At 49.7% G+C, this 24944-nt stretch overlaps 1 protein-coding gene across 3 annotated transcripts in view; it reads right to left on the bottom strand.

Moving 5' to 3' along the window:
- The window catches only part of LOC117207582, a 229818-nt gene extending 205281 nt beyond the window's left edge, over positions 1–24537 (bottom strand). For all 3 annotated transcript variants that reach the window (XM_033447931.1, XM_033447929.1, XM_033447932.1), the window contains exon 1: positions 22995–24537. The gene's annotated coding sequence lies outside the window, so the exon portion shown is untranslated. The remainder of the gene's footprint in view (positions 1–22994) is intronic.
- Between the last annotated feature and the right edge of the window lie 407 nt (positions 24538–24944).

Here is a 24944-nt window from a genome sequence, read left to right as displayed (position 1 = left end):
CGCGCCGAGGTTCGCGAGCACATCCCTCGACGGTAATCAAACCAGCGAAACGAAAGGGACGACGAGATTTTATGAATCTCATCGCGGAGCACAAAAGGCTAACTTGCTTTCGCTGTGTAACGTGTCTCGTTACCGGGCCGCGTCAGCCGCCAGTCGAGAATTTATTCGCGCGTGTTGCGATTCTTTCCGCGGACCGAGAGAATCCATTTACAAAAACATAACTACCGCGCGCGCGCGCGCGCCAAACAAAGATGCATTCAGCCTGCTGGAAATTAGTTCTTTTGACCGTCGTTCCACCGTTAACAGCTTACGACGGCCGCAAGACGCGAGCGAGTTGGTTACTCCGCTAAAATCTGGCGCGTTTGTCGCCTGTTACGAACTTATACGTTGACAAAGAAGCAATGTTCTTTTTCTTTTTTTTTTTTTGTAAAATCGCGAAAGGAATTCCGTAAGCGTGGCACGTGCGAGCAGAGGCGAGTTAAGCCACTGGAGAATCGAAACTCCTTAAGGAAGTGTATCGGGAAGTCTCGTTTCGCCGTGTGCTATGAAGCAGCTCGCGTTCGTGTTCAACGATCGTGTACGACTTCTGTCGACGCTGCGAAAATCGCGCCTCGATATCGCTTTGACCTCTCTCGCTGTGGCAGCGTCTCGTTCACGCCACGCTCGAACCGTCGTCGTTATCGCAAACATTTCGGAACTCGACGAGCCGACAATCTCGTGAAATCGCGGCAAGGGCAGAACTCGGCGAAGTTCTCGTTGCACGAGCGATCGTTTGCGAAGACTCGTCGTGTGCCGCGAGATAAGGAAACGAAGGATTCGACGGCTAACGCGGTCGGTTTTTCCACAGTACCGCGTGTCTTTGTGTCGCAACATTCGCAATCTCGCGGGTGATCGTTTTACATCGTTTTATACCATCGCGCTACGCACGCTGCGTCGATTGCCAAAATAAATCCGCAACGGCCGCTTTTGAACGCGGATCGTTTTCACAGAAAACGAACGGAAAACTGTTAAACAACGACCTCGTTGCACCAGTGCTAGAGTTTTCAATTAGACGAAAAGTTAGTTCGTTTCGGCGGAATGACTCGGGAACGAGGTACAAAAACACAGCGAGCAAGGAGCAAAGGCTTATCAGTGGTACGCGAGACTAATGAAGCGAATCTTTGACCAACGGATTAAAAGAACAAGGCTGATTATCGCGAGAGAAAGAGAGAGAAAGAGAGAGAGAGAGAGAGAGAAAGTCGCGTGGCGCGCAGTTATGCGTCTCGTAATTACGTTTTCCTGAGCCACTGTTCGAAACTCGAATCGGACTGCTGCTCGTTTTTCAGACGCATTTTCATGCAAGCTTTTTCCATCGTTAATTTCAATTTTGCAGCTAAACCGGGTGCACGCGCTGATTCGAGCCGAGCGTCGCGCTGAAAGACCCGTAAAATTGACCGAAATGAAGCCAACGCGACAGAGTTCCAAGCAAACGAAAAATTCACATAATTGAGAATACGGCAACTCGAGTATGAAACGAACTCGCGACGTACGCGAACGCGCCTATTTCACTCGTCCATGATTTTTACGAACGCAAAATAGACGAATCTACGCGAGAGCAAAATTTTTTTCCCATTTCACGTACATTTTTCGCTTTCTGAATAACAATGGCCAAGGGAAGGTGGTAACTTGAGCGACGTCTCGACTCGGAAAGAGGGCAATTCCGAACTATCAAAACGAACGAACGACTAAATTTACGCGGAGACAAGGTTGTAACTGGCGGCAGCGATGGAAGGAAGCTCGCAGGGAGGTGCAAACAGTTTCGTTACAGAATTAGTGTCGGCAGCGAGCGAACGCGGTGGTGTTTCGGTTGGTGTCGCGACAGCTCTTTCTCTTTTTGCGATACCGGAAACACGACGTGGCGCGGATGAAAACGCGACGGAACCGACTATGAGTGAGCAAGAGAGAAAGTTGCAACTCGTAGCTCGAGAATAGTGGTCGTTCGCCGCACGGCCGGTGCCGAGGAAATGGCGACGAGTTAGCACTTACTGTCAGTCCCGAATATTATATAGGGACGCGAGTGGCCTGCAAGCACGAACACGGTTACATTAATATCCGCGTTAACGCCGTGCCGTTGCGCCGTGCGCGTGTTCGGATTTTCGAGATGTGCGAGCGCCGATAGCGACTACGACATACGTAAAATCCCGACAGAAACAAGCAGCACCGACGGCTGCTGATTTCCCGAGCGGATACGACGCTGCGAATGATTTAAAAGCCGTGTGAAATCGACCGATTTTCGACCTACGCGCATCTATTATCGGCTTTCTAATGAAATTAAAAGATATTCTCCGCGAATGGAATCGCATCGGAAAGCTATAAACTATACATCGAGGAAAATAGATGTCAACGTACACTGTTAACACTGTCCTAGGGTAGTTTGCAACGTCGAGACATACCGCGTCGTGTGTACGTGGAACGCAATTGTGAGATTTCGTTATGCCCCAGAGCATCTTGTAACTTTGCGCGATATCATGGCGAAGTTGCGAGATGTCAAAACTCTTTGCAACTTGGTCCAGGCGTCTCGCATTTTGACGGTTTAGGGGCGTGACGGTGCGACATTGTTGCGAAATTCCAACAACGGTTAGGACGGTCTGCGACCACGCTACAAAGTGGAAACGAAAGAGGAAAGCTGAAAGAGGGAAGATCGAATGGAAGCGTTTAAACGGTCCACTTTATTCTGGAGGATGGTCCGGAGACGATACAATCGCGCAACAACCAGCTTTATTTGCCAGATGTTCCTTCTTCTCGAAACATATCGCAGCGCGAAACAAGCCGAATCCACTAACGCGAGATTGGATAGCAGCGTAGGTGTTCCCTTGACTGCATCGAGCCCTCATACACGGTGCTACGATTCTTCGAAGCGATAAAGCTGACGGGAGCCAGAGAAAACGCGTTAAAGGAACCTCTTCTTCCAGGACCTAACGCGTTTCTCTCGATCTTGCTTCTTCTCATTTCGCCGCGATTCACCAACGAATTTCTTCGTACGGTCGTCCGTTCGAAATAAATCTCTGTCTCGTCGCGAGGAAAAACTTCGCTTCACGATATCGCGCATCTTTCAGTTTGAACGGACCGCGTCTGATTCGATCGGAACGTTTCGCCGGTCACGATGTTATCGCGCTGCATTTTGACGGATATTAAAGTTTTCTTTGTCAGCCAGTCTCTCATCCTCGTTCCATATTCCCCTCGAAACATCGAAGAATTTTTAGACGACGAGACAACGCGTATCCTTCAGGGAAAAAAGACTCGCGAGTGTATTATTTCCGATTGCAAGGATCGGTATTTGGAATGCGAGCGTTCGCTGAGTTTCAGTGTGTCACGTTGAATTTTCCGGGCCAACGAGGAAACAAAAACAGAGAGACCGAGCTGCAAGCCTGTTCCGCTTCGAGAGTTTTTTGACTTGCCTTTTTGTTGCCTGGACCAAATGTTCATATACGCGCTACGCACATATCTATAATATACGATACATATACGAGGCCGATGTACAGTGCACGCATCTGCGACATTGGCAGAACGAACAACGTTCGATTTTCATGCGATGCGGTGGCTTCGTAGCAGGTTGCACTCGGCAATTTCATTCTGGTCCTGGCGATTTTTCGCTGGCTTTAGCCACATCCTGTCGCTACTCCTCTTTTGGCTCGCACGCGAAACCATTAGCCGCACGGGGACTATCGGTGGCTCGCTGCCTCGGGCTCTCCGTTTGTGCTCGATACACTTGATAAAAATCAAACTCGCCACTCGTCTGTAGGCAGGTCGTGACGCAGCCGCAGGCTACGCTCGGCAAATTTGGCTCATTTTAGTGCCGCTGCAACCAGCAAAATAGAAATTAATTTCATGGGGAGAGCGGAGTCGTGCAACGTACCGTCGCAAACTTTACCCCTCGTTTCGACGAAACGCTGCTCATAATCGTGAATTTATTACTCGTTCGCTGACAGATATCTATTTATAGTTGTAAACGTCGACGAAGAAAGAGACTTTGACGATGCTACGTACAATCTAAACGAGAAATTCAAGTCGAGATTATGGTGTATATGTTGAATTGTTGAAACAAGAACGATCTACATACGGCCGTCGATTGGATCAGTTACGTGCAATTTTAATGAAAAAAGCGTCGGCCTGGTGTTCCAAAAGGAATTGTTTTCCATTATAAAAAGCGACGTTTGAGTTTGATTAAAACAACAGCGAGAAAAATGAAAGAGCGCGGCTGGGAATTGGCACGAGCCTCGTTGTTCGTATTGTTATCGAAAATATCGGTTAAAATTAATAACAGATCGATTCCTTGCTCGACCGCGGCGAAATCTAGAAATCGCCAAGCTTAGAGCAAACGTCAAACGCCGTACATATTACGGCCCATATCTCCATATTCACCGCGGCCACTGCAATTTTTCACCCACTCGAATACTCGTCGACATATATTTTATTAATCGAAGAGCAATTTAGCCGCGCCACGGTGACAGGGTAAAGGCAGCGAGCAATTTTCCCAACGTTCGATTCCAATCGCCAAAAGTATCGAATTTTCCGTATCGAGTGAACAAAGGCCAGCCAGTGACGCGGCTTGAAGTAGTTCAAATAACGCGGAAGCTGTTCCATGAAAATTATACGATTCTGCGCGCCAGAGGACGCGATTAAACTCGTTGAACAGAGAAGGGTGGCCGGCTACTGGCAGCATTGGGTGGCTCAGCCGTGCACGCCACTGGGTGAGTGGGCGAATGGGTGGCGAGTGGGAATCGAGCAGCGTGTCCTCGGCATAGATTTTCGTCGGATAAAATCGTCGCTGATACCTTGATCACGGATGCGTATGGATAGCTTTCACAAAGCGATCGGCCAGGGTGCGGTCGTACGGAAGTACAAACGGTACAGTTGCAGGCTTATCCGTTCCGCGGACCGGTCATTGTCACTCGTATCGTTGGCGCGCAACGCCGATATTCGTTCGTGCATTAGATTAATTGCGCCCAGTGTCGCATCGGGGAGTCATATCAATACGCGCCACCTTTGCGGATAATTCGCGGATGAGAATTTTGCGGCCGGTCGAACGAGTCGATAATTTTGGACGAGAACGAACGCCGGCATGCGGGTCGTAACGTCCAACAGAACGCTCTGAAAAAGTAGAACGAGTCTTTGTTTTCGCCCTTCATTATCTCTCGTCTATGCATCAGCATGTATTATTATAACACAATGCACCGTTGTTATCGTTGTAAACGTTGCAGCGTATCGCGCGCCTCGATAAATATTGCCATTGTTCCGGTCAGCTTGCAATCACGCCGAATTTTCCACGGATAATCGAATATCGCGCCATTTCCTTGCTGGAATTCGAAAGCTCGAGGGAGGGACGATCCGGTGATCGAGAAAATGGAACGCGATTCTTTGACGTAGCGGGCGAAACCGAATCGACACCGAGCCAGCCCCGCAGAGATCCACTCGATTTTCCATGGATGCTGTTTTTCATAGTCAATTACGCTTCCATTTAACCGAGTCTGGTTTTCACGGACGTCGTAACCGGCGAAATAACTTTCGTTCGTCCGTGGTTCGCTACGGTGCCGTTCGACTGAAAATAACGAGATTACTCGAATCACGTGTTTCTTTTTCTTTTTTTTTTTTCCTTCCACGTTCCCCGATCGTTCACCCCTCTTCTTATTACGTCAACATGGAAAACTAGTAAACGAAGACGTCGAAAGCTTGAAGCCGCGATTCGCCTTTGGTTTCGCCAATTTCAAATTCGTTGGGCACACGGCGGTCCTGTGTCACGTAAAATCGCCTATGCCTGCTGCTAGTTGCGTTTGCGCGGATGTTTGTCGCGATGTTTCCTCGCGGGGGAAATTAGTATCGCTGAATCGCTGCAGGTAGTCGGTGATCGCGTATCGTACGAGTTATCGAAATATTGAAATTTCGATTGTTATGTTTTGCCTCGCCTCGGCGAAATTACGCACAGAGCCGAAGGATCGTAAACGACGAAGCACTCGAGGAAGACTGGCAAGGATGAGGAATTCCAAGGGGGAAAGTATGACTTTTAATGCACATCCTCGAGGCGTCTCGCGATTATTCCACGTAAACGACGAGATTAAACTGTGCTCGAAATCCAGTAATGGTTCAGGGATGAAAAGTTTGAACGCTCGACTCTCGGTCGTTGGCGCTGGCGAAGTCGAAATTTAAAGTCTCCGAAGGTTCTCTCTGCAACCGGGGGTGGCTGCAGCCGGAGGAAGAAAACTTCCCTTCTCCGGTCGGTGCCGGGATTAAGTTCGAACAAAAAGGATCTTCGCGTTGGAAGTTCGCCGGGCGGCGAGCATAAAGAGAAAAAAAAATTCACGGGAATTATTCTGTCGAGCATTAATTTCATCCGATTGCCGTGCCGCAGCAGATTCTCGCGGATTTACGATCGGCGAAAGTCGCAAACACTCGAATCCGGGTTGTGTCGAAGCAAGCGGTAATTTACCGTTTCTCACGAGATAAAACTTCGCTTCTTACTTGAAAATGAAAAGATCTCGCGTTTTTGGCAGTCTCGCGATTTTAATTAAGAAAATCAGCGTCCCCATGGACTCGGACATTTGCTGAATCGTCCACCTTCGCGATCTCGGTGACAGACATTTCTCGGAACAACAAAGTCCTTTGAGATGCCGCGCGTCCGCGATATCCAGCTTCGTCGTTCGCCGCCATTAATTGCGTTGTTCCCGCCACGGATCGGGGGAAATCGACGCGCTGAAAATTACCTGGCGGCAATTGTCGCGAGCGTTCGATTGAAAGGCGGAAACGAAGAAGCGAGTTGCAGTGTGTTTTGCCGGGGAATCGAGCTTCGTTACGTCATAATCACACGCTGCCACTGCCGAAGACCATTCATCGATTTCCACCAGAGAATTTTCACGACATCGCACCTACACCTTAATCGCAGACGCCCGCGTTTTCGCGTAGCAATCGCGACTTTTCGCCGCGGTGTTTATCGATTCCGTGCAGCACCAGCTGCCAGCTCGTTATTCGAAGCACCGGGCAAACGTTGGCTGTTACATTTTCCACGCATATACGTGAACAACGCGTACACGTTGTCGTGTAAGTACACACACTGTTACGTACTTGGTGTAACGTTCGCGAGCAAACCAAATAAACGGGTGAGCTCGTTCCATGGAGAAACGCAAATGTTCGCTGACGAGTGTCCGAAACGACGAACCGATGGTCCAAGAAAGCGTGCTAAGAAGCAAACCACTTAATTACGCGCGATTATGCCGTTTCACGCCTACGAATTATCGTTCCCACGAAATTTAACGTTGTGTTGCGTGACAGGTGATTACGCACACTGCCTATGTAATTATTTACTCATTTTTTTACGAGATGGATCGCTTCTGTGCCGAAGCAGAGAAGCGGAAAAAATAGAAGTACACAGCTGCGATGAAAGTATCGATCGATAATGAGTCGGAACGAATCGACTGGCGGATGAAGCGATCGGGAATCGGGTTGATCCGAAGGGCGATTCCACCACGCGATGGTCGGCCGGTGTTGAAATATATCGCCGCAAACCATACGCGTGATATTAAAAATGAAATATAGGCCTCCGAAAGACCGATGAAACCGCGTGCGAATAAATCGCGCGGAAACGTTCGCGGAATTGAACGACGGAATCCGGAAGAATCGGCGGTTATTTTGGAAAGGAAAGTACACCACAGAGCAATGCATTATACATTCGACTAAAAACTTCGTTCGTCATGCTACAACGAAAACTGATCGGACCTTCGATGAAGCGATGCTCGTTGATGAAAGATAGCTGGCGTTTTGTTGAAAAAAGAGATCGTAGTGAAACCAGTTGAAACCTACTGAAGAGATTAGTCACGCTGATTAGAGAATTAGCAAGAAATAGGCGGTATAAGTGTGTCGTACAAGTTTCGTACTTGTGCTTCGTCATCGCGAACCTAAGCCTCGAAACTTATCATCGAACATCTTGGATCACGACGAAGTAAAACTAAATGTAAAACGAGCTAAAAGTAAAACGAACTAAGAAACTGGAACAAAGAACGGTCTCTGAATTATTCGGAAATTCGTGCAACAAATTCGTGGCTCCCCAGCTGGAAGCCACGTCTGCCATCGACTATAACCTCCGTTTGTTGGATAAGAAAAATTACTGGCTGCCGGTTGAAATTCTCATCTGAAATTCGTGTACACCGATGCTCCGGCATTTGCGTGGGTAAAGTCAGGACGGAACACGGCACGTCCGGTACACGTAACGGTTACTCCAACATAAATTATTAATGAGTACACACACCCACGATAAAACAGCATCCAAAAGCAACGGCACCGGCGACAACGGTAACGCTAACAGATAGCTGTTCTCCTGGTTATCCCGGACGTTCAGGTTGCATCGAGTCTACGAGAACGGGACTAAGTCGACCAAGAGTGGACAAGTTGTTTTGGGAAAGTTGCCGCTTCGATAAAAAGACCACGATGAAATTGAATAGCGGACCTCCGCCCCTTTTCATATTTCAAACTTCGCGTTTACTTTCTATACACCGTAGAGGTTTTCCGTGTAGTTTACGCGTTCGCCCGTGAATGAGAAATTGGCGACGCGGGTCGTGATCCACGACATGTCCAATATAAGGACGGCCAGTGGTAATAACTATACGAGAGACGCGTGGAAAGCGAGTCCAGTGCCGTAACTAAAACCAGCCAGCATCTGCCAGCGCTATTTTATAAATATTTATACTCGCGGCGGCTTGGTATATTTAGTCGTCGACCAATCGGTTCCCGTGGAATCTCAGAATGAAGAGCGGCAATAGTTTTGCCGGGCAGCCAGGCCAGGAAGGACCACGTTATTTTTAACGGCGCTCCAACTTTTTCACTCTCACCCGAGTTACGGGTTACTTACTTGCCGCAGTCGCTGCTCGTTGTTCGCTTTTCCTTCGCTTTTCTCCCAACGAACGCTCGTTTGTTTGCCAAAGCTTCTACCAAATAATTACGACGATCGATCCGTTCGACTCGTTCGTAAAACTTGTACCTTTCCGTGAAAATGTCTGGTAAACTCGGTTGTCGCGACCGAGTATCGGGCTGTTTCGAAACAACGAGGAACGCGGAAAATTTCCTGTCAGGCTTTTCTCTCGATTTATCGACAAATATTTAAGGAGACAGGCTCGGGCGGTCTCGACGGCGCTACGTCAAAGCCGCGAGAAAATTCCTTCGAGATCGAGGAGAAACTTTTTAAACGATTAAATTACCTGGCGTGTCGCGAGCTCGTTGCTATCGACTTCCCGTCTCTCGGCCGTCGTATCGATACGAACGAGCCTCGATAGAGCATCGATTATATGCATCGTTCTGTTAATGGATGCGTGCATTACGAGGACTAACGCGAATCATCTTAACGACCACCGTGTTGCGCATCGATACGACAATTTTCGCGATAAAAAGGTATCCAACTGTTGCTAGGTCACTCGATTCCTCGCTGAATCTCTCGGTAATCAAACCGATCAACGTCGCTCTCCTCCACAGACTCGTCCAAGAGCATGGAAATTCCCGGATGCGAAAAACGAGATGTAGAGTTATCGGAGAAAAGCTTAATTTTTCGAACGACAAAGTTATCGTGCCGAAGTATCGGTCTCTTGATTGCGCAAAGTTCGCGGAAGATTCGAAAGGAAACTCGTATACTTACAGCTGCGACGATAAAATAGGAGAATCAGAGTAATGTCGATGGTTGAATCGAGCCAATGTGAAACGTCGATAACGGAAGAAACGTTGTGGGAGGTCACGGTGAATCGATTAATCGACTGTCGCCTGTCGTGTAGCAGGTCCGTCGAATTCTCGGAACGCGTGCACGGGTGCAGGAACGCGTGTTCACGCTGACATGTTGAACGATGTTTAAGAAACAGCAGCTGATGTCTGCAGTGTCTCTAAAGCTACGTTACCGATGTCAGAGATCAGCCACGTCATTCATATACGCTCCACCGCTACCTATGGCCTCGTAATTCGTGGCCCTTGCTCCCCGGCCTAACTCCAATCATCCTCTTCGTTCCATCTTTGTAACGCCGGACACAACTGTTTCTGTTCGTTACTGGTTTCTGTACGACATACTTTTTGTTAGTATCCTAGCGCCAGACTTCTTACACACGTTTGAACGTTGATTTATTTCATCGTGTTCCACTTATATGTGTACCTCTCGACTTACGTCGTTTCGAAGATCTCCACGAGCAAACAACTTTACGACCCTGTTTACACGATCCTCGTATTAACTTCTTACGCTGCGCGTCTCTTCGATTTTTCCCTCCTTCAAACCTGAATTACACCGAAAGATTAAAAAGTCTACCATTGGACGGATATCTGGAAAATTCGAAAGCGCTTCGTGCTTAAAAAGCTGCTATAATTAAGAATGAAAATAAATAAGTGGCAAGGCAGGATCTCGAAGAGGAAGTACGAGTACGCAGAGGAAGTTGTTTGGCAAAGTATCTGCGAAGTAGCGCGCGTGAACGCAACATTTTTGATGTTTTCCACGCTTTGCTTGGTTCCTGGGGGCACTTCCATCCACGAGAGCCCAAGTTATCGTCGAGTTACTGCGCGTCCGTTGCAACGACGAACTTAACCAAACCTGCAGCGGCGGAGTCGAGCGCCATGCGAATGAACTTGATTAATTGCCCGACTGAGTCACGAATTAGCGTGTGAACGAGAGAAGCACGCCGATGTGTCAGTTAAACGAGTGACGAAAGGGATAGGAAGGATAGGACAGAAGAGAGAGAGAGAGAGAGAAAGGCCGATGGAGAGAACCAGCAGGAAGTTTCGACCCAGCGACCCACTTCAATCGTCTACACGATGATCGAGTGGCAATAAAAAATCGATTTCCAGTTGGACCCGTATTCGCGTGCCGTCATTTCGAGCGAATTTCCTAGTTAACGCGACGCGATGGAACTTTTGATCGCGGAGTCTGCTTTCGAAAGCGATGTGGCTAAGGGTATGCAGCGCGTGGAGGGTTCATCGGAGAGCGAAGGAACGACGTCTGATGGCAGACAACGGGGCCGATTAATCAGCCTCGAGAATCTTCGTTCTCTCGGACAGGTTAATCCGAAAGGTGAAAATATTCGAGCGGCTTTAAGACGAGTCGTTTCAGTGCTTCGGGGAATTCGCAGCTTGCCCGTATCGGGTTGGAAGAATAAACAGACCGTTGGAGGAGGGGACGAGAACCGAGGGAGAAACTGAAAAAAGTCTATCTTCCCGAGAGCGATATTATCGGTCGGAACTATTTTTTATTCGAAACGACAGGGGTGAACGAGAGAGAAATCGTTCTTGCCTCGCGTTGATTAGTTCTGTTGCACGATATCTCTCCACCCTACCTTCCAGTCCCCAGAGGAAACTAGATCGAGGAATGCACACCGTCGACACCAACCTACCCTTCTATTCTCTGTCTTTCTCTACCATCTTCCATTTCGTTTCATCTTCCATCGCCGTTTCACTCTTCTATTCTCCCGTTTACGTCGGTTCCCGCTGTTTCTCTTTCCGCGCCCTTTCGCCCTCTGACTCACAAACTCTTGTGGTAAATAACCCTACGCGGAAAGTTAATGCCGCTAGTCGACCGCGCTACGTAACTTCACGCCTGCAACATCGATTACAGACCGCCTCTAAAACGATGTGCCATCGGCCAACTGGAAGAACGACAGCAAATCCAGTTGCGCGACGTCCTCAAATTTTTACTCGGATTAAAAACGTACGAACGTGGTTTTTAGCTCGCGCGAAAACCAAATCCATTCGTTTACCGGCCGAATTAAAATCCTGCACCAACTCTGTTCGTAGCTCCTCGTTTTGCTTATCGCTCGCTGCCCGACAACTTTTCCCCCGCTATAGTTCGCCAACATAAAAGTGGCGGGTTGCCCGAGTCGCCTGCAAAGTTTCCGAAAATTACCGCGCACTGAGAAGAAATACTTTCTCCGTGGAAAATTCGGACCAGCAACTGGCAAGTTGTCAGGCCGAGAACATACGCTGGCGGTTGGTTTGCAGAGGCCTGTAGCAGACAGGGTACACGGAGAAAGAGCAGGGCGAATCCGGGGTGATAGATAACAAGATGGTCGTGGCCCCTGCTCGTACACCCTGCAACTTCAGCCCACCACCGATAAATTATTCGACGCGCTGTTTTCCGCCAAAGATTGTTTTCCCTTTGCTGCGCTCGTTCACGACGCGCCACAAGAAACATGGACGTTGCACGCGCGCGTTTGGTCGCCGGGGTGCCTGCTCCGGGGTGGTTGGCGAGTTGAAGAGGGTGTAAAAAGTACGGGGCTGCCAGCAGGGCGTCGTCGATGGGGATGGGTAATCCAATGTTATTCTGCCTTTCAGTCAACGACACGCGTCACCCTGACGCGCATGTTTCGCGTCAAGAGACCGGTGATTTCGCGCGTTCGAAAAATGACGAAATTCTTTGTCACGTGGCATTTGCCAGTCGAAATTGAAACCAAGATCGAGGAAAATTTCGCTACACTGTCCTACGATCTTGGCGAAAATCTAAAGCCATTATCCGGCTTAGCGCGGTCCAAAGTTTCGTGAATTTGTCGTAGTCCCCTCAACCGAGCAGCGGACGTCAGCAAAAATAAAGACAATCTGCGCTAATGCTCGTATTTCGTTAATTTGCGATCGCGCCCTCTCGGAATAGGAAGAGGAAAAGGAGGAGCCAGAGAGAATTTTGTCGTCCGTCTACCCAGCTGCCGCGATTCGCAGCAACTACGTGTATCCATGTACAAAGTAGTTTTGTTCGGCGCACAAACGACCCGGTTGCAAGCCCGCGCCAACTGAGGGGTGGCGGCTCGCGGAAGGGATGGGTAATCTAATGTGATCGCGCGACACAGTCGGCGGCAGCAATTTTAAAAGGGGGATGCCGAGAGTCGCGGCACACCGTGAGCGAATTTGCGCATGAAAGAAGCCGCGTGCTTCCGAGTGCCCTACTCCAGACTACTCCAAGGGGGTGGAAAAAGCGGGCCAACGGGGCGTGTTCCTTCGGTGGGAAGGAAGAAAAAAAAAAGAAGCGGGTTGTTTCCCCTGTCGTTCAGTAGCCAGATGCGCATACATCGGATCCAATCACGTGCGTTTATTTAAGCTGTTTGTTCGCCAGACCAGAAGAAAAGTGCGTCGAGGGGTTCGCCAGCCTCGACGCCTTCGTAACGAAGCAGTTTCCATGCGAACCGTATTCTTCCCACTTTGATCCTGTTTCTCTTCGTAGACTATCTAACGATTGCACTCGTTCTCCAACCGTAATTCCAATCGCTACAGATCGGAACAGAAAGTTACAAGAGACACGCTCGAATAGCTCCGGTCAGAGAAAAAAGAGAGCGATGGAGGAGGGCAGAGTTCAACGTAACAAATTCTGACCCGATGTTCCGATAACGCACGGACCGAGATTACGTCATCCTAGTCGGATGGTGGACGATCGGCTCGAAGCGACACGGCCAGATCGGAATGCAACGGGAGCGTAACACCTCGAGGAACGATCGGATATCGCGACACGCGCGCGTTTGCACTCCGATAACAAAGTTGCGCTCATGTGTAGCAACTGTGATAAACGATTGGACTACCGGGAACCGTTGCGTCGAGACGGCGATAGTCGACACCACGACCTGTCTAACCGATAACTCGTAATCGTTTGGCTCACGAGCAATATTTACGGAGCGAGGCGAATACGCGTCGCCTCGCCTCGATAGGGATATCGCAGCCTGTCGACGAAACATCGATCCACTGCCTACCAGTGTTTACTTTGGATAGACGGTTTTACACATCTACGCGAGATTACAGTCGTTTCGAGACTGTAAAAGCAAGAAGAATGCCAGGATATTTCGACAAGCCGACCGTATATCCTTTCTTTTTTATACCCTTTTACGACAGGATTCGTCTGATCGCGATGAAAGAAAAAGGCGAAGAGGAGGGAAACGAGAGGGAAGATAAGGAGAAGGAAAATTGCAAAGATAAATACGAAAATTCGAGGGTAGGAAGGCAGTGGCGTAGAGGGGAAATCATTTAGCGGCTTTGATATCTCTTAATACGTCGTGAAGGACCACCCGGCGGGATTAAAAAGAGGATCGACCGGAGCGCGCGGACCCGGGGATGCCGGCGTCGCTTATGTCACTTAATTGCGCGTACCACCGCGTTAAAGGGACTCTTTGACGAGGTCGATAATTACTGTCTGGACGAGCGTGTGTATACCACGGACGTCGGCGACGAGGAAGAGGCGTACGACGATGCGATTTCGAGCATTCAAGCGTCGTTACTTTGATTATTTCCCAGGTTACCGGGTGGCCGCGGTTAATTTCACGTTCGTTAGTTGCCTAAAGCAGCGAGAGTAACGGGAAAGTTATTTACCGATCCTACCAGGAAAGGCATGGGAACGTATGCAATACGTTACACACGCTCCATCGACGAAATTGTTTCGGCTTTTTTTCGACCGCCGCCTCTTCCGCTCCGCTCCGTTCCCGTTCCTCGTCCATTTCCCCGTAACCCCAAAACGTATACAAGCGAACAGTGTGAGCCGGATAGATTTTCCCTACATACTCGGTTAATTACGCCAGCTAAATAGTCGCATTATACGTAACGCTAGAAGTATGTATATATATTCAGCTGCTGCGGCAGCTATCGTAACGCAAATAACGCTATCGCGTCTTCTAGATTTCAGTCGACCGTTTGCAGATTCTTGGCGGGAGGTGACCAAACAACGTAACTCGCACAATCTTGCGCAACTTCGAAACTGGTCCGTAGAAATCTTTGTCGGTTGGTGCGCAAACAGACCCGTTGATACGTTGAATTCCGCGAACGCATACGCGCGTCCATTCCATCGAATCGCAACAGTGTCGTAAGGAAAACAGGGATATCGCATGCATAACAGGAACGACCTCGTAAGCGTTTTACGGAACGTCGTAAAGTGGCGAATCTCCTAACGGAAGCGATTTCCGAACGCCGTGCGGATACACACGGCAAAACGAAAACACACACGGAACACCGGCCGCGGAAATAATCAGCGTTTGATTTATGGCGGCAGACTGAAATTCCAGCACGCGAATTGGAGCGATGAAAGCGCCACTCCTGTCGCGTTTACACGCTACCGAGAGGGTACATGGGACCGGGAATCGACGGGATTGTCCGCGGACAAAAGATCCGCGATGCAAGGATCCATCGCGGCTTTGCAAGCCAGGATGGTTGATGGCCACGCGCGCGATGGTTACGGGTGATTTGTGCGCGATTGTTCGCGTCCCGCCGCTTGTACATACACGACCGGCGTGGCAATCGGCGAATCCCACCTCTGTCTGCTCCTCTGTCTCTCTGCGTTTCTCGTTCGCTTATGCAGCGCGATAAATCGATCCTCTCGACGGAGGTCGAATTTGCCTAGGAAATATTTTTCAAAATCCGTGGCAAAGGTTGAAACGAACACCGTGGTCGCTTCTCGCGGCCACGTTTCTCGCAAGAGAGCGTGGAAAGTTCTCCGGGAACAAAAACGCCTCGGTTCCTAGCCCCGAAACCGCAGCGTGGAACTTCTCGCGATTCCATGTTGAACTTGCTAGATCTTCGAATCAACTTGTCACACCGAGAACCGTATTATTTCCGTGTTTTTCCAGAGCTGAGAAAATAAGCGCAGGATGAACTTGTTGATCCAGCGGCAGCGAAAGGCTTGCAGCTACCGTGTTCGGCTAGACGACCCGTTTCCCTCAGCCAGTCGATTTTATCGATCGATTAAAACGTCGACTATAACAGAGCGGATGCCCGGTTCGACACACACACGCGTGTAAACATATAAAATTGTGTATTATATACGGTAACGTAACGTTTCCAGCTCATACATAGAGATGCGAGTGATTTCCATACATATCAGTTTCATTTCGTTCGACCGCGCTACCCTACGGTGCCACTGCATAGCTTCCACGATATCGCGCAACTATGGGGGAGGCACTGTAACGTAGGCGTCTAATCTATGGGTATATCGACGCGCTCCACGTTTCACCGGACCCCCATCGAGCGACAGATGTCGGTCTTGCACTGCTCCTAACGACCGCGGCAAATGTTATTACTCCTTTTTAATTCGATTTCGTTTGCGTTGCGCGGGGGCTCTGCCGCTAAAAAAAAAAGTTCACCCCTTTCGAATAGTTTCGTGACCTGTTTGGGAAAACACTATTATTATCGCGGATCAAAGTGCTTGCGCGCGTTGCGCTTCTACAGGCTCGAGTTTTTCGATCCTTTCGAGTGTGTGAGTGCGAGGAAACGCTGAATCCGCCGAAGCAACTGGTGATTTCGAGTCGAGCGAAAGAAACTCGATCGTCCAAGACGAGGTTACGATGTCGCAAGTCGAGTTAGCAGCGGATTAAATGGCCGCGGAAGCACAAGACGCGCGTTCTTAACGAAAAACTAGAAAGTCAGAAGTATATATCGAGATAACGAGTCATTTTCACAAGTGTGGAACATAGTAGTGAAGAAGCCAGTGCTTGGATAATACGATCGCACAGACAATTTCCATAAATACCATCGTCTTTGCGCGATCGCGTTCGACGATGTCGTGCCGAATTCATCTTTACTTTCTACGCTCGTGTTCGCGCTTCCGACGCGATCGCTCCGAGTTTCCCTCGTTCCGATTCCTTGCCCGCCATTCGATCGTCCAACAAAGACCGTCCCACGGTGAGAGACCGAGCGTCTTCGACTTAAATCTCGAGGGGTCCGATTGCAAAGGACGGACAGACGAGAAATAAATAACGTTCGTAATCTCGGTCCGGCACTCGCTCGAGTATTACGAAAGTTTTCGGCGCAGTCCATGGAACTGCTGCTTGCTTTCGAATAAGCTGCTTCCCCCGAGAACACCGTGGCTCCGCTTCTTTTCGAAATCCGGTTTCCTATACATCCGCTCGCTAGCGATTTGTCAGCGAGCTAACGGTGCAACGTGAACCGTAACGCAAATCGCTGCGCGAGAACCGTATCGTGTTATCGCAGACCGCCGTTTGCTTGTTCATTAACCCTTTACAGTCCTGTGTCGAATACGACTCGACATCAATTTTTATCTCAGCAGCTCCTTTGTCGAGTGCCACTCGACGTTCATTCAGTCCCACATTTCTTTCGTGAAACGCGCGAAAGAAAACCAGGATTGCATCCTGGAAATTGTTTCAAAGTATATCGTACACTTAAAAATTACAAAATACAAAAATAGTGTAAATAAAACTGGTATTTACGCGAATTTCTTTCCTCCTTTATTTATTCAAATTGTCTTATTTTTTAGTTAAAGTAAATTTCAAACAAAATACTTAAGAACGCTAAGAGCTGCTGGCAACGAAATGCCCGTTGCTTAGCTTGAAGCAACGCGAAACTTTAGATTTTCCATCGAAATGAGAAATACGCAAGTCGCGTTTTCGATTGAAAGTCGATCCAAGCTAAGCAAGGTTTTCGTTGCTTACTGAGCCACTGCAAGTTCAAGGTCGCGTGAAATTTCGTTCTATGATTTACGAGGCTATAAAAATATCCGAACCCGTTTAAAAGAAGAGTGCCGGAGTTTACAGCGAACACGACGTTCATGGTGGCGATAAAATCGGCCCGCGTGTGATTGATTTCTTAATGATTGCTCGGAGGATCCATCGTCCCGCCCTCTCAAGTACGGGGCGCACCGATAATGCAAATTTCTACCGCGAGGGTTAGGCATAGCGGTGGACGCAGCAATTATGCATAGCGGTGTCGGCGAGTTGGGGTCTCGCGTTGCTCTGACAGCGGCAAAAGTTAGAGAGAAACGAGGAGAGAGGGTTGTGGAGAGCGAGAGAGACAGAGAAAATAACGGCAGGACGAGATGTGTACAAGTGGGGGGTGTCACTCGCAGCTGTTTCAACCCCGTGCCACGAGCCACCCCCAAAACGAACGAAGGAGTAACAGCAGTCACTCGGTCATTAAGGGGCGTGATCGTTGTTTGATTGCGGAGGTTGAACCTACCTTTTTCGCCGTTTCGATCGTTCAGCTTACCCCTCGTTGCCTTTGTCTATGTCATAATATTATAAAACATTTCCATGCCTCGAAAATTACACGTTGTCCTAAAGGGAAGTTGGAGAGAACGAACCGTTGCAACTACGTGTTTCATTTCGTTATGTTTCCAGCCGACGTTCACGGATGTATCACGAATCTCGCTAATGTCCGCACGCTAATTTCCAACGCATCGTTTAAAGAATTCCGCGTATCCGACAGCAACGTTGTAGTCGATTCGGTACGAATCAAGAGATAAGCGACCACGAGACGACCGTGGATTCGCATTATTTTTGTTCGCGATTTAACCGGTAATCGATACGCTATTTGCATAATTACCGGGAAGCGTGCGGCGATCTGTTCAGGAGCGTCCATCGACTCGCAAAAACTAACGCCGTAAACGCAAGGTTCTGTCTGGTGGCAGCTGCTGATTCTCCAGCGTTCGGCAGTGGCCTTTTCTTACGAGCGTAAAAATTCATAAAAAGAAAGAGAAAAATACAGTGGGCTTGAAATGAAATTCGCGAAACAGACGCCGCTGTATTTCTTGTCTCTGGCGTTTCGGTAGATGATCAAGGATAATTTAAACGCAGGGGGACGTGCACAATTTTCGATTCTCCCTCGTGCCTGCCGACTCGATCGCGATATAAAAGCGAGGGTTTCGACCTCCGAACGATGAGGTGTTGGAACGCCTCCAAAGGCGTCTTTGAGACGTGACGAGCTCGTAAACGTTGGTCCGCCGCGCGTGGATGTTTCGTGAGACGTCGTGTATTCCTGCGAGCGACCGCCCCCGCGCGAGATATAAATTAAATCGACTTGTCACCGGCCGCCGCCACTAAATAATACTTAGCGCTGGATTAACGCGCGGCCTTTACCAACGAGAATCAGCCAGCAGCGCAGCTCGACCTCCTATTTTACAAGGAGACAGGCGGTCGCCTTCGAACACGATATACACGCGCGAATCATAGCGGCCAACTCGCGCGTGATCGCGAAAATAAACACGACGATATTTTATCCGAAGCCGGTAGAGAGTCGCTCGAAAACAAGCTCGCAAGTCTTGGTTTGTTAGACGAAACGCGATCAACGGTGGCGAGAATTAGGACAGTCGATTTGTACTGGTCGTTGGAAGTGGAGAGCGGCGGGGGCGTGAAATGATCGCGCGAGTCGAGCGACGGAAGAGAGTCTGCGAAGGAACGCGTCCGAGTGTATGGAAGAAAGAAAGATGGAAGGAACGTGGTCGGCGAATCGCCAAGAGCGAGGAAAACGATGGCGGAAAGGAAGAATAAAGGCGAGGAAAGTTGACTCGTAAAGAGGAAGGGTGAAGGGAGCGGAGAGGCAAAGGAGATCGCTGCTAGGCTGTCGCGACCAGACGAGCCAGCCTCGAGATCCGAAGTTAAAGTTTTCTCGGTGATGACCGGGCCATCGCGGCACCGTCGATAGAACAGGGAAGGAGCGTTTTACGATAAAACTGCTCGGATCCAATTTATCTGACGCGCCACGCAGCAAGAACTGGGTCGCTTCCGGGCCATCGTTCCCTCCCATTTTTCCGTCGGGCTTCCCTTTCGTACGTTGGCTCGCCGCTCGTTCTAGCGGATATATTCCGCGACTGGTTCTCCGCTAATGGCAGACGCCACGCTGCTTTCCATCGCGGGATATTTAATTGCGCGCTGTCCGAAATCGAAAATCAACAGCCCAAATTACTTCTTTCCTGTTCGTTTTTCTACTTTTCTTTCTCCTTCTTTTCGAACGAATGCCCGCTCGTGCCGATCCTCTTTTTCGGGAATTTTCTCTGTCAAGGAATTTGCCGCCGCTTCGCCAGATACGCGGTAGCTGGAATTTTCAACGTAATTCGTTCGCGCGACCTAACTTCCACCTCTTACAAGTGGATATCGTTAGTGGATATTGCCATATACACGATTCCGCCAATATTCATTTTGCTCGCCATGGCGTTCCGCCAGGAGCGTTTCCCGCGAGCTCGGTTATTCTGCCGGTTGAAATCGAAGCCCGATAGCGTGTCGTTCGAACAGCGATCGTTATCGTGTCTCGGGGACGCGAGCTACCGTGAAATCTCTCCGTGAAGCCCGAAGAGACTCGTTTTCCCTCCGTAAGCGAATTTTCTTTAACGGCGCGGATGGAAGTACGATCAGAAGCACCGCGTGTCCCATTATATTCGCCGTTACGCGGATATCTAATTAATTCGTTTCTTTCGACGGCGCGTTAAAAAACCGTTGACGAGAAGGATGCGCGATAAAGCAATGATTTATGCGGTAACTTAGCGTTTGAACTCGCGGAGAGTCCACGGAGGCAGTATGAAATTACGACGGCAACGGTAGGAAGCTCGGATGACGTTGACTAATATCAGAGGTGGGAAGCTTTTGATTAAGAGCGTCTTTACACCTTGCCGCGACCTCGGGGCGGATCAACGGCCGAGCGAGCCGAGTAACAACCAGCGGACACTTGGATGGCCGCGCTTAAGTGGAAACCGTTTATTTCTCAGATTTTCCCTGCAATCCGTGGCGAGCCGACGATGAAAAATTTGATGAATTTAGCGTCGACGGGACCAGAGCGAATAGGTGAGCCGGAAGGGAAAATACGCGCAGTGTCGGCAGATCGTGTTCGATATCGCAACAGAGTGGAGTTTTGATGGAACCGTGAGCCGAGAATTAGTAAGTCACACGCGACGAGCCTATTTACATGCTTCTTTACACGGCCACGGAATTTTAAGCGATCGTTCCCCTCGTGTGCGAAGGACTCGCGTGGGTGTCGCTGTCTCCTATTTACCCGCGCGGGAAAATTCGAATATTAACGAGCGCGTTACGCAAATACGTTCGAAAGTGTGAATCGATTCCGAGAAAGATCCGACGAAAATAGGACGCGTCGGTTAATTAACGCCAATGCGTACGTAAGCGTTTACGTTGGAAGGTGTAAAACCGAGCGCTGGATTCAAATAATTTATAGTAGCATTACGTGCCGCAAATAAAGACGATACGCAAAACGCGAGTGAAATCGCGTTCGATTATCGTTTGTCTGCTAATTAGTCTGGCGCAAGCTGCACACCGCTTTGTGTCTGTCATGTCTATCGCGAAATTAATTTCTGCCGGTCGAATGTCTCGAAAAATTGCACGGTTTGCGGAAAGCAGCGGCGGAATCACGCCACGGGAAACGCATTATCCAAATCGAACGGGCTGCCGTGGAACGCGGCACGCGCTTTAGGTGACTTCTAATTAATTATTTTGCAGTTGCCGGCCACGCCATCACGCTGACAGCCGCACGGATAAACAATTATCGAGCGCTCTAACGAGTACCGAGTTCTTTGGCAAAGCTACGCGTTCCCTTGTCGTTCGCCACGCGTCTCTTTCTTCCTTCCTTTTCATCGAGCTGTATTTCCATTTGATTTCGTCGCGTTGCTCAGTGTCGCGTCGCTGAACCGTAATATCACGAGGATACCGAATCTTTCGAACACGATCGTTACGAGATACCTTAACGAATTCCACGACGTTTCCCCCGGCGGCAATCAGAGCGACCGTTCTCGTTAAAGTTGCCCGATCGAAATACGTTTAAAGACGTCTTTAATCGTCGCCCCTTATCACGCTACAGTTCTACAAAGTTTCCGCGTACGGTCTGGGTGCCGCGAACCCGGTCTCATCGGGGACGGACAAGTATTTATGTCGGTGCTCGTCCGCACGCACTTAAACCATACGATATCTACGTAATTCGGGTCCGCCTAATGGAGATAAGCCAGAACGTACGGCGCGGTTTTCTCGGATGGCGTAATGAGCGAAGACACGAGGTCCTTAATAATGCGCTCGAACCGTTTCCTCGTGGTCTTTGCCTCTCTGCCTCTCGCTCTCTGTTTCTCTGTTGCGCGCCTGGTATCTGGTGTTTTCCCTGTCTGGCCCCCCGGCGGCGCACGACGGACGCAGGTGCACCGGAATTGCCAGACCGACTCGCAAAATCTGAGCCTCTCTACGGCTTTACGACCGGCTAAAGCCACCCTCTTCGCGCCACCAGCGTAAAGTTACTAAGTACTCGAGGGAGATTCGATAACCTCTTTAGAGCGACATCGGTGACGAAATAATTAATCGTCGTTGCCGCAGGAGATCGGTCAGGGGAGTTAAACTTGATTCGAGAGGCATCAGCCTCTCGCGATCATCGAGCTTAACGATACGAGTAAACGGAATAATTTGCTAAGAATAATTCTCTTGGGAATAAGTTGGTCGCGTGGGAAGACGAAGCGCAAGACGAGGAGCGGGGAAAATCAAACCTGTTTGAAGAGCGAAACGCAAACGTATTTCCTGGAAAGTACCCATAACCGAGAGAGAGTCCCGGTCCCCGTGGAATACGAATTAGTCGGAGATATATTGTAAATACGAAAGTACTCCCTGGTTTGATGTTCTCGAAATTATTAATTACCGGCAACTTCGCTGCGCGGGAAGTTTTCGTTTGATCATCCAAGTTAAGCTGCGTTAGACACGGTTAGCGCTTAGGTGGTTACTTGCCTATAAACGTTATACGCGGTGCATCGCCGTTTCGCATCACGTCCTGCGTGTATATTCGATCGTCGAATGACCGCGGCTCTCCTTGTGTCTTGTTAATTTCGAAATAAAAAAATAAAATAGAAAAGAAGAAGAAAAAAATAGGAGAAGGGAAAAGACTAACCTCCCGTGCAATTCCGAAGAGCAATCAACGGGGTTCGTCCAACTTCAAAGAACACGCGAGAATGGTTAAATTGCAGGATGAAATGCGAGATACGGCTCGGGTTAAAGGAAAGAATAACGCAGAGCTATTACGGGGGCGATACTCTGGAAAGTCTGACGGTCGTCGAGGGTTAGAAAGTAATAGACCGAGAAATTCCTCGGAGACGAGCGAAAGGTCGCCAAGTCAGCCAGCTAGCGCATAAAGAAATTTTTGCTTCGGGCTTCGCCGGCATTTCCCGTGAGAGTCTGTTCCCCGTCCCATTCCCCCTTCCTTTTCCGATTCTTCTCTCGGCATGGCTATGGTGCGCGCCTACAGCCAATCTTGTCCGCTAATAAAGTACGTACGTCGCAGCGACTTACCTTTCGATCCTGGACGGAAGCCCCGTTTGTCACGATTGCGCTGCCAGCATTCTTCGCTGTGACAGTTGGCGTGTCCACTTTTCCCCTTGGCTGACTTTCCTTCGTTCTCTATGGGATCTCGCGACGTATCGTTCGGTGAACAACGTGCGTGCAACCGTCAAGTTCAGGGTTGCCGACGTTTCCACGGAAAACCAGCGACGGACAGCGGGTTCCCTTCCCTCTATTCTCGACCACGTAATCCGGTTCGTTTTCCGAAAGTGTCTCTTCGTTCCTTTACTTTGAACTTCTCCAAGATTCAAGGTCTTCCCCTAACTCGTTCCGCTATTCTCATCGCGTTTCTTTCTTCCTCGACTCGGAACAGAAAACCTTCGCCGACTTTGCACAGCGGATCAGACACGTTCCATTCTCCAGAATTTCTATCTTGGCTCGGCGATCTCCAGGTTGATCGTCGAAGGGTCGTACGAATCGTCGTTGCTTTTACATGGGACAACGGTGGAGAGAAACGCGTGCAGCGGTCAGACCCGTTAATCGATCCTCGTTACGCGGTAGCTCGATCGTCGTTCCACTGGATCCGCTGATCGAAAGCAGATCTCGCTACCTCTCGCCAATCCCTTCCCTTTCTTCTTGCCCGTTCGTCTAACTCTAGGCTGGTCCGTCGACTACGGCGATTTTATTGCGTCGAGAGGATGCAACGTGGCCAGACGATCGGTCGATGTTCGATAAGGCGCTAATGCGCTAATTGGCAGCCGAACACCGCGTATCCTGTCGCTCGAGTTAATTATATTTAATTGTCGGGCCATTAATCGTATCTTTAATTACCCACTGTGCGCTACGTACGGCGTGCCTCGAATGTCGTGCGAGTTGTACGTCGAAATCTCAACGATCCGAACTGGATCGATCGAATTCACCGTTCGACGGGCCCCACGATCGGCTGCGAGCGAGGACGAAAATCGTGAGAGATCGGCGACGACGACGGACGATCAGGCGATTTGATCCCTTAAAGGTAAAAGGGAAAGAAGAAAGGCAAAGCTACTCGTTTGCTCTTCGACGCTCCCGGTCTCTTCGACAACGGTCTCTTACGGTTCTCCGATGCGCTTCAGCGGTTTCCCGAGAGGATCGTTCTTTCTCCTCAAAAGAGTTTCGCAGACGGGGAAGGAGCGCGAGCTCCACGAAGGGTCGTCCACTTTCTTCTCCTTAGGGTGGCGAGATCCTTTTTCCACGGATTCACCACCGTCCCTCCGGGCCGCTACCGCTCCCAACGCAAAGTTCCCTTATTACTGGGATCGATCGGTCACTTTTTCTCTTCCACGCTCGCTCCTCGTCCGTCGGAAAAAGGTCGCGCAAGATCCCCGCTAGCTTTATCTACCGCTTTGCCAGGCTGTCTTCGTTAACCCGGAACAGAGAGGCGTGGATCCGCGAAATCGCCACAGTCGAGTTCCCACCTAACAAACTCCAGGCCACTACGCTCTGTTTTGGTAACAGGCGCGCTTTCCACGCCGCTGCACAATCTCTGGTTCGCTGGTACGAACGAACGGCAGATATGGTTCGAAAGTCGCGTCAAATTACGCCAGTCGAACCTGTCCCCGGGATTTCCAACATCTCGTCGCGCGATTGGTCTCGCGGAACGAAATCGAAACCGTGTTTATCGGCGATCGTAATCGAACGATGCAACAACGGAACACGAGGTTTCCAGAGATTCACGAGTCCAGCGAGCTGTCGAGGGCCACGCGATCGGCCGGTCAGAGCGGTTGTTGTCGCGACGAAAGTGTTGGCGAACACGAATGCCAAAGGTAAGCTCACCGAGAGAGGAGGTGATCCCGCAACGAAGCGGGTTCTCGGCACGACTGAGAGGCTCGAACCTCGGCGACGAGAGCCACCCCCACGGGAGGGTGGCAGAGCGAGATACAGAGAGCGAGAGGGAGGCAAGCCGCGGGCTGAAACGAGAGGGCG

The sequence above is a fragment of the Bombus bifarius genome, unplaced genomic scaffold (assembly GCF_011952205.1).
Source record: "Bombus bifarius isolate JDL3187 unplaced genomic scaffold, Bbif_JDL3187 scf7180000008039, whole genome shotgun sequence".
In the NCBI taxonomy this organism is placed as follows: Eukaryota; Metazoa; Arthropoda; class Insecta; order Hymenoptera; family Apidae; genus Bombus; species Bombus bifarius.
This window is presented reverse-complemented; position numbering and strand designations above follow the sequence as displayed.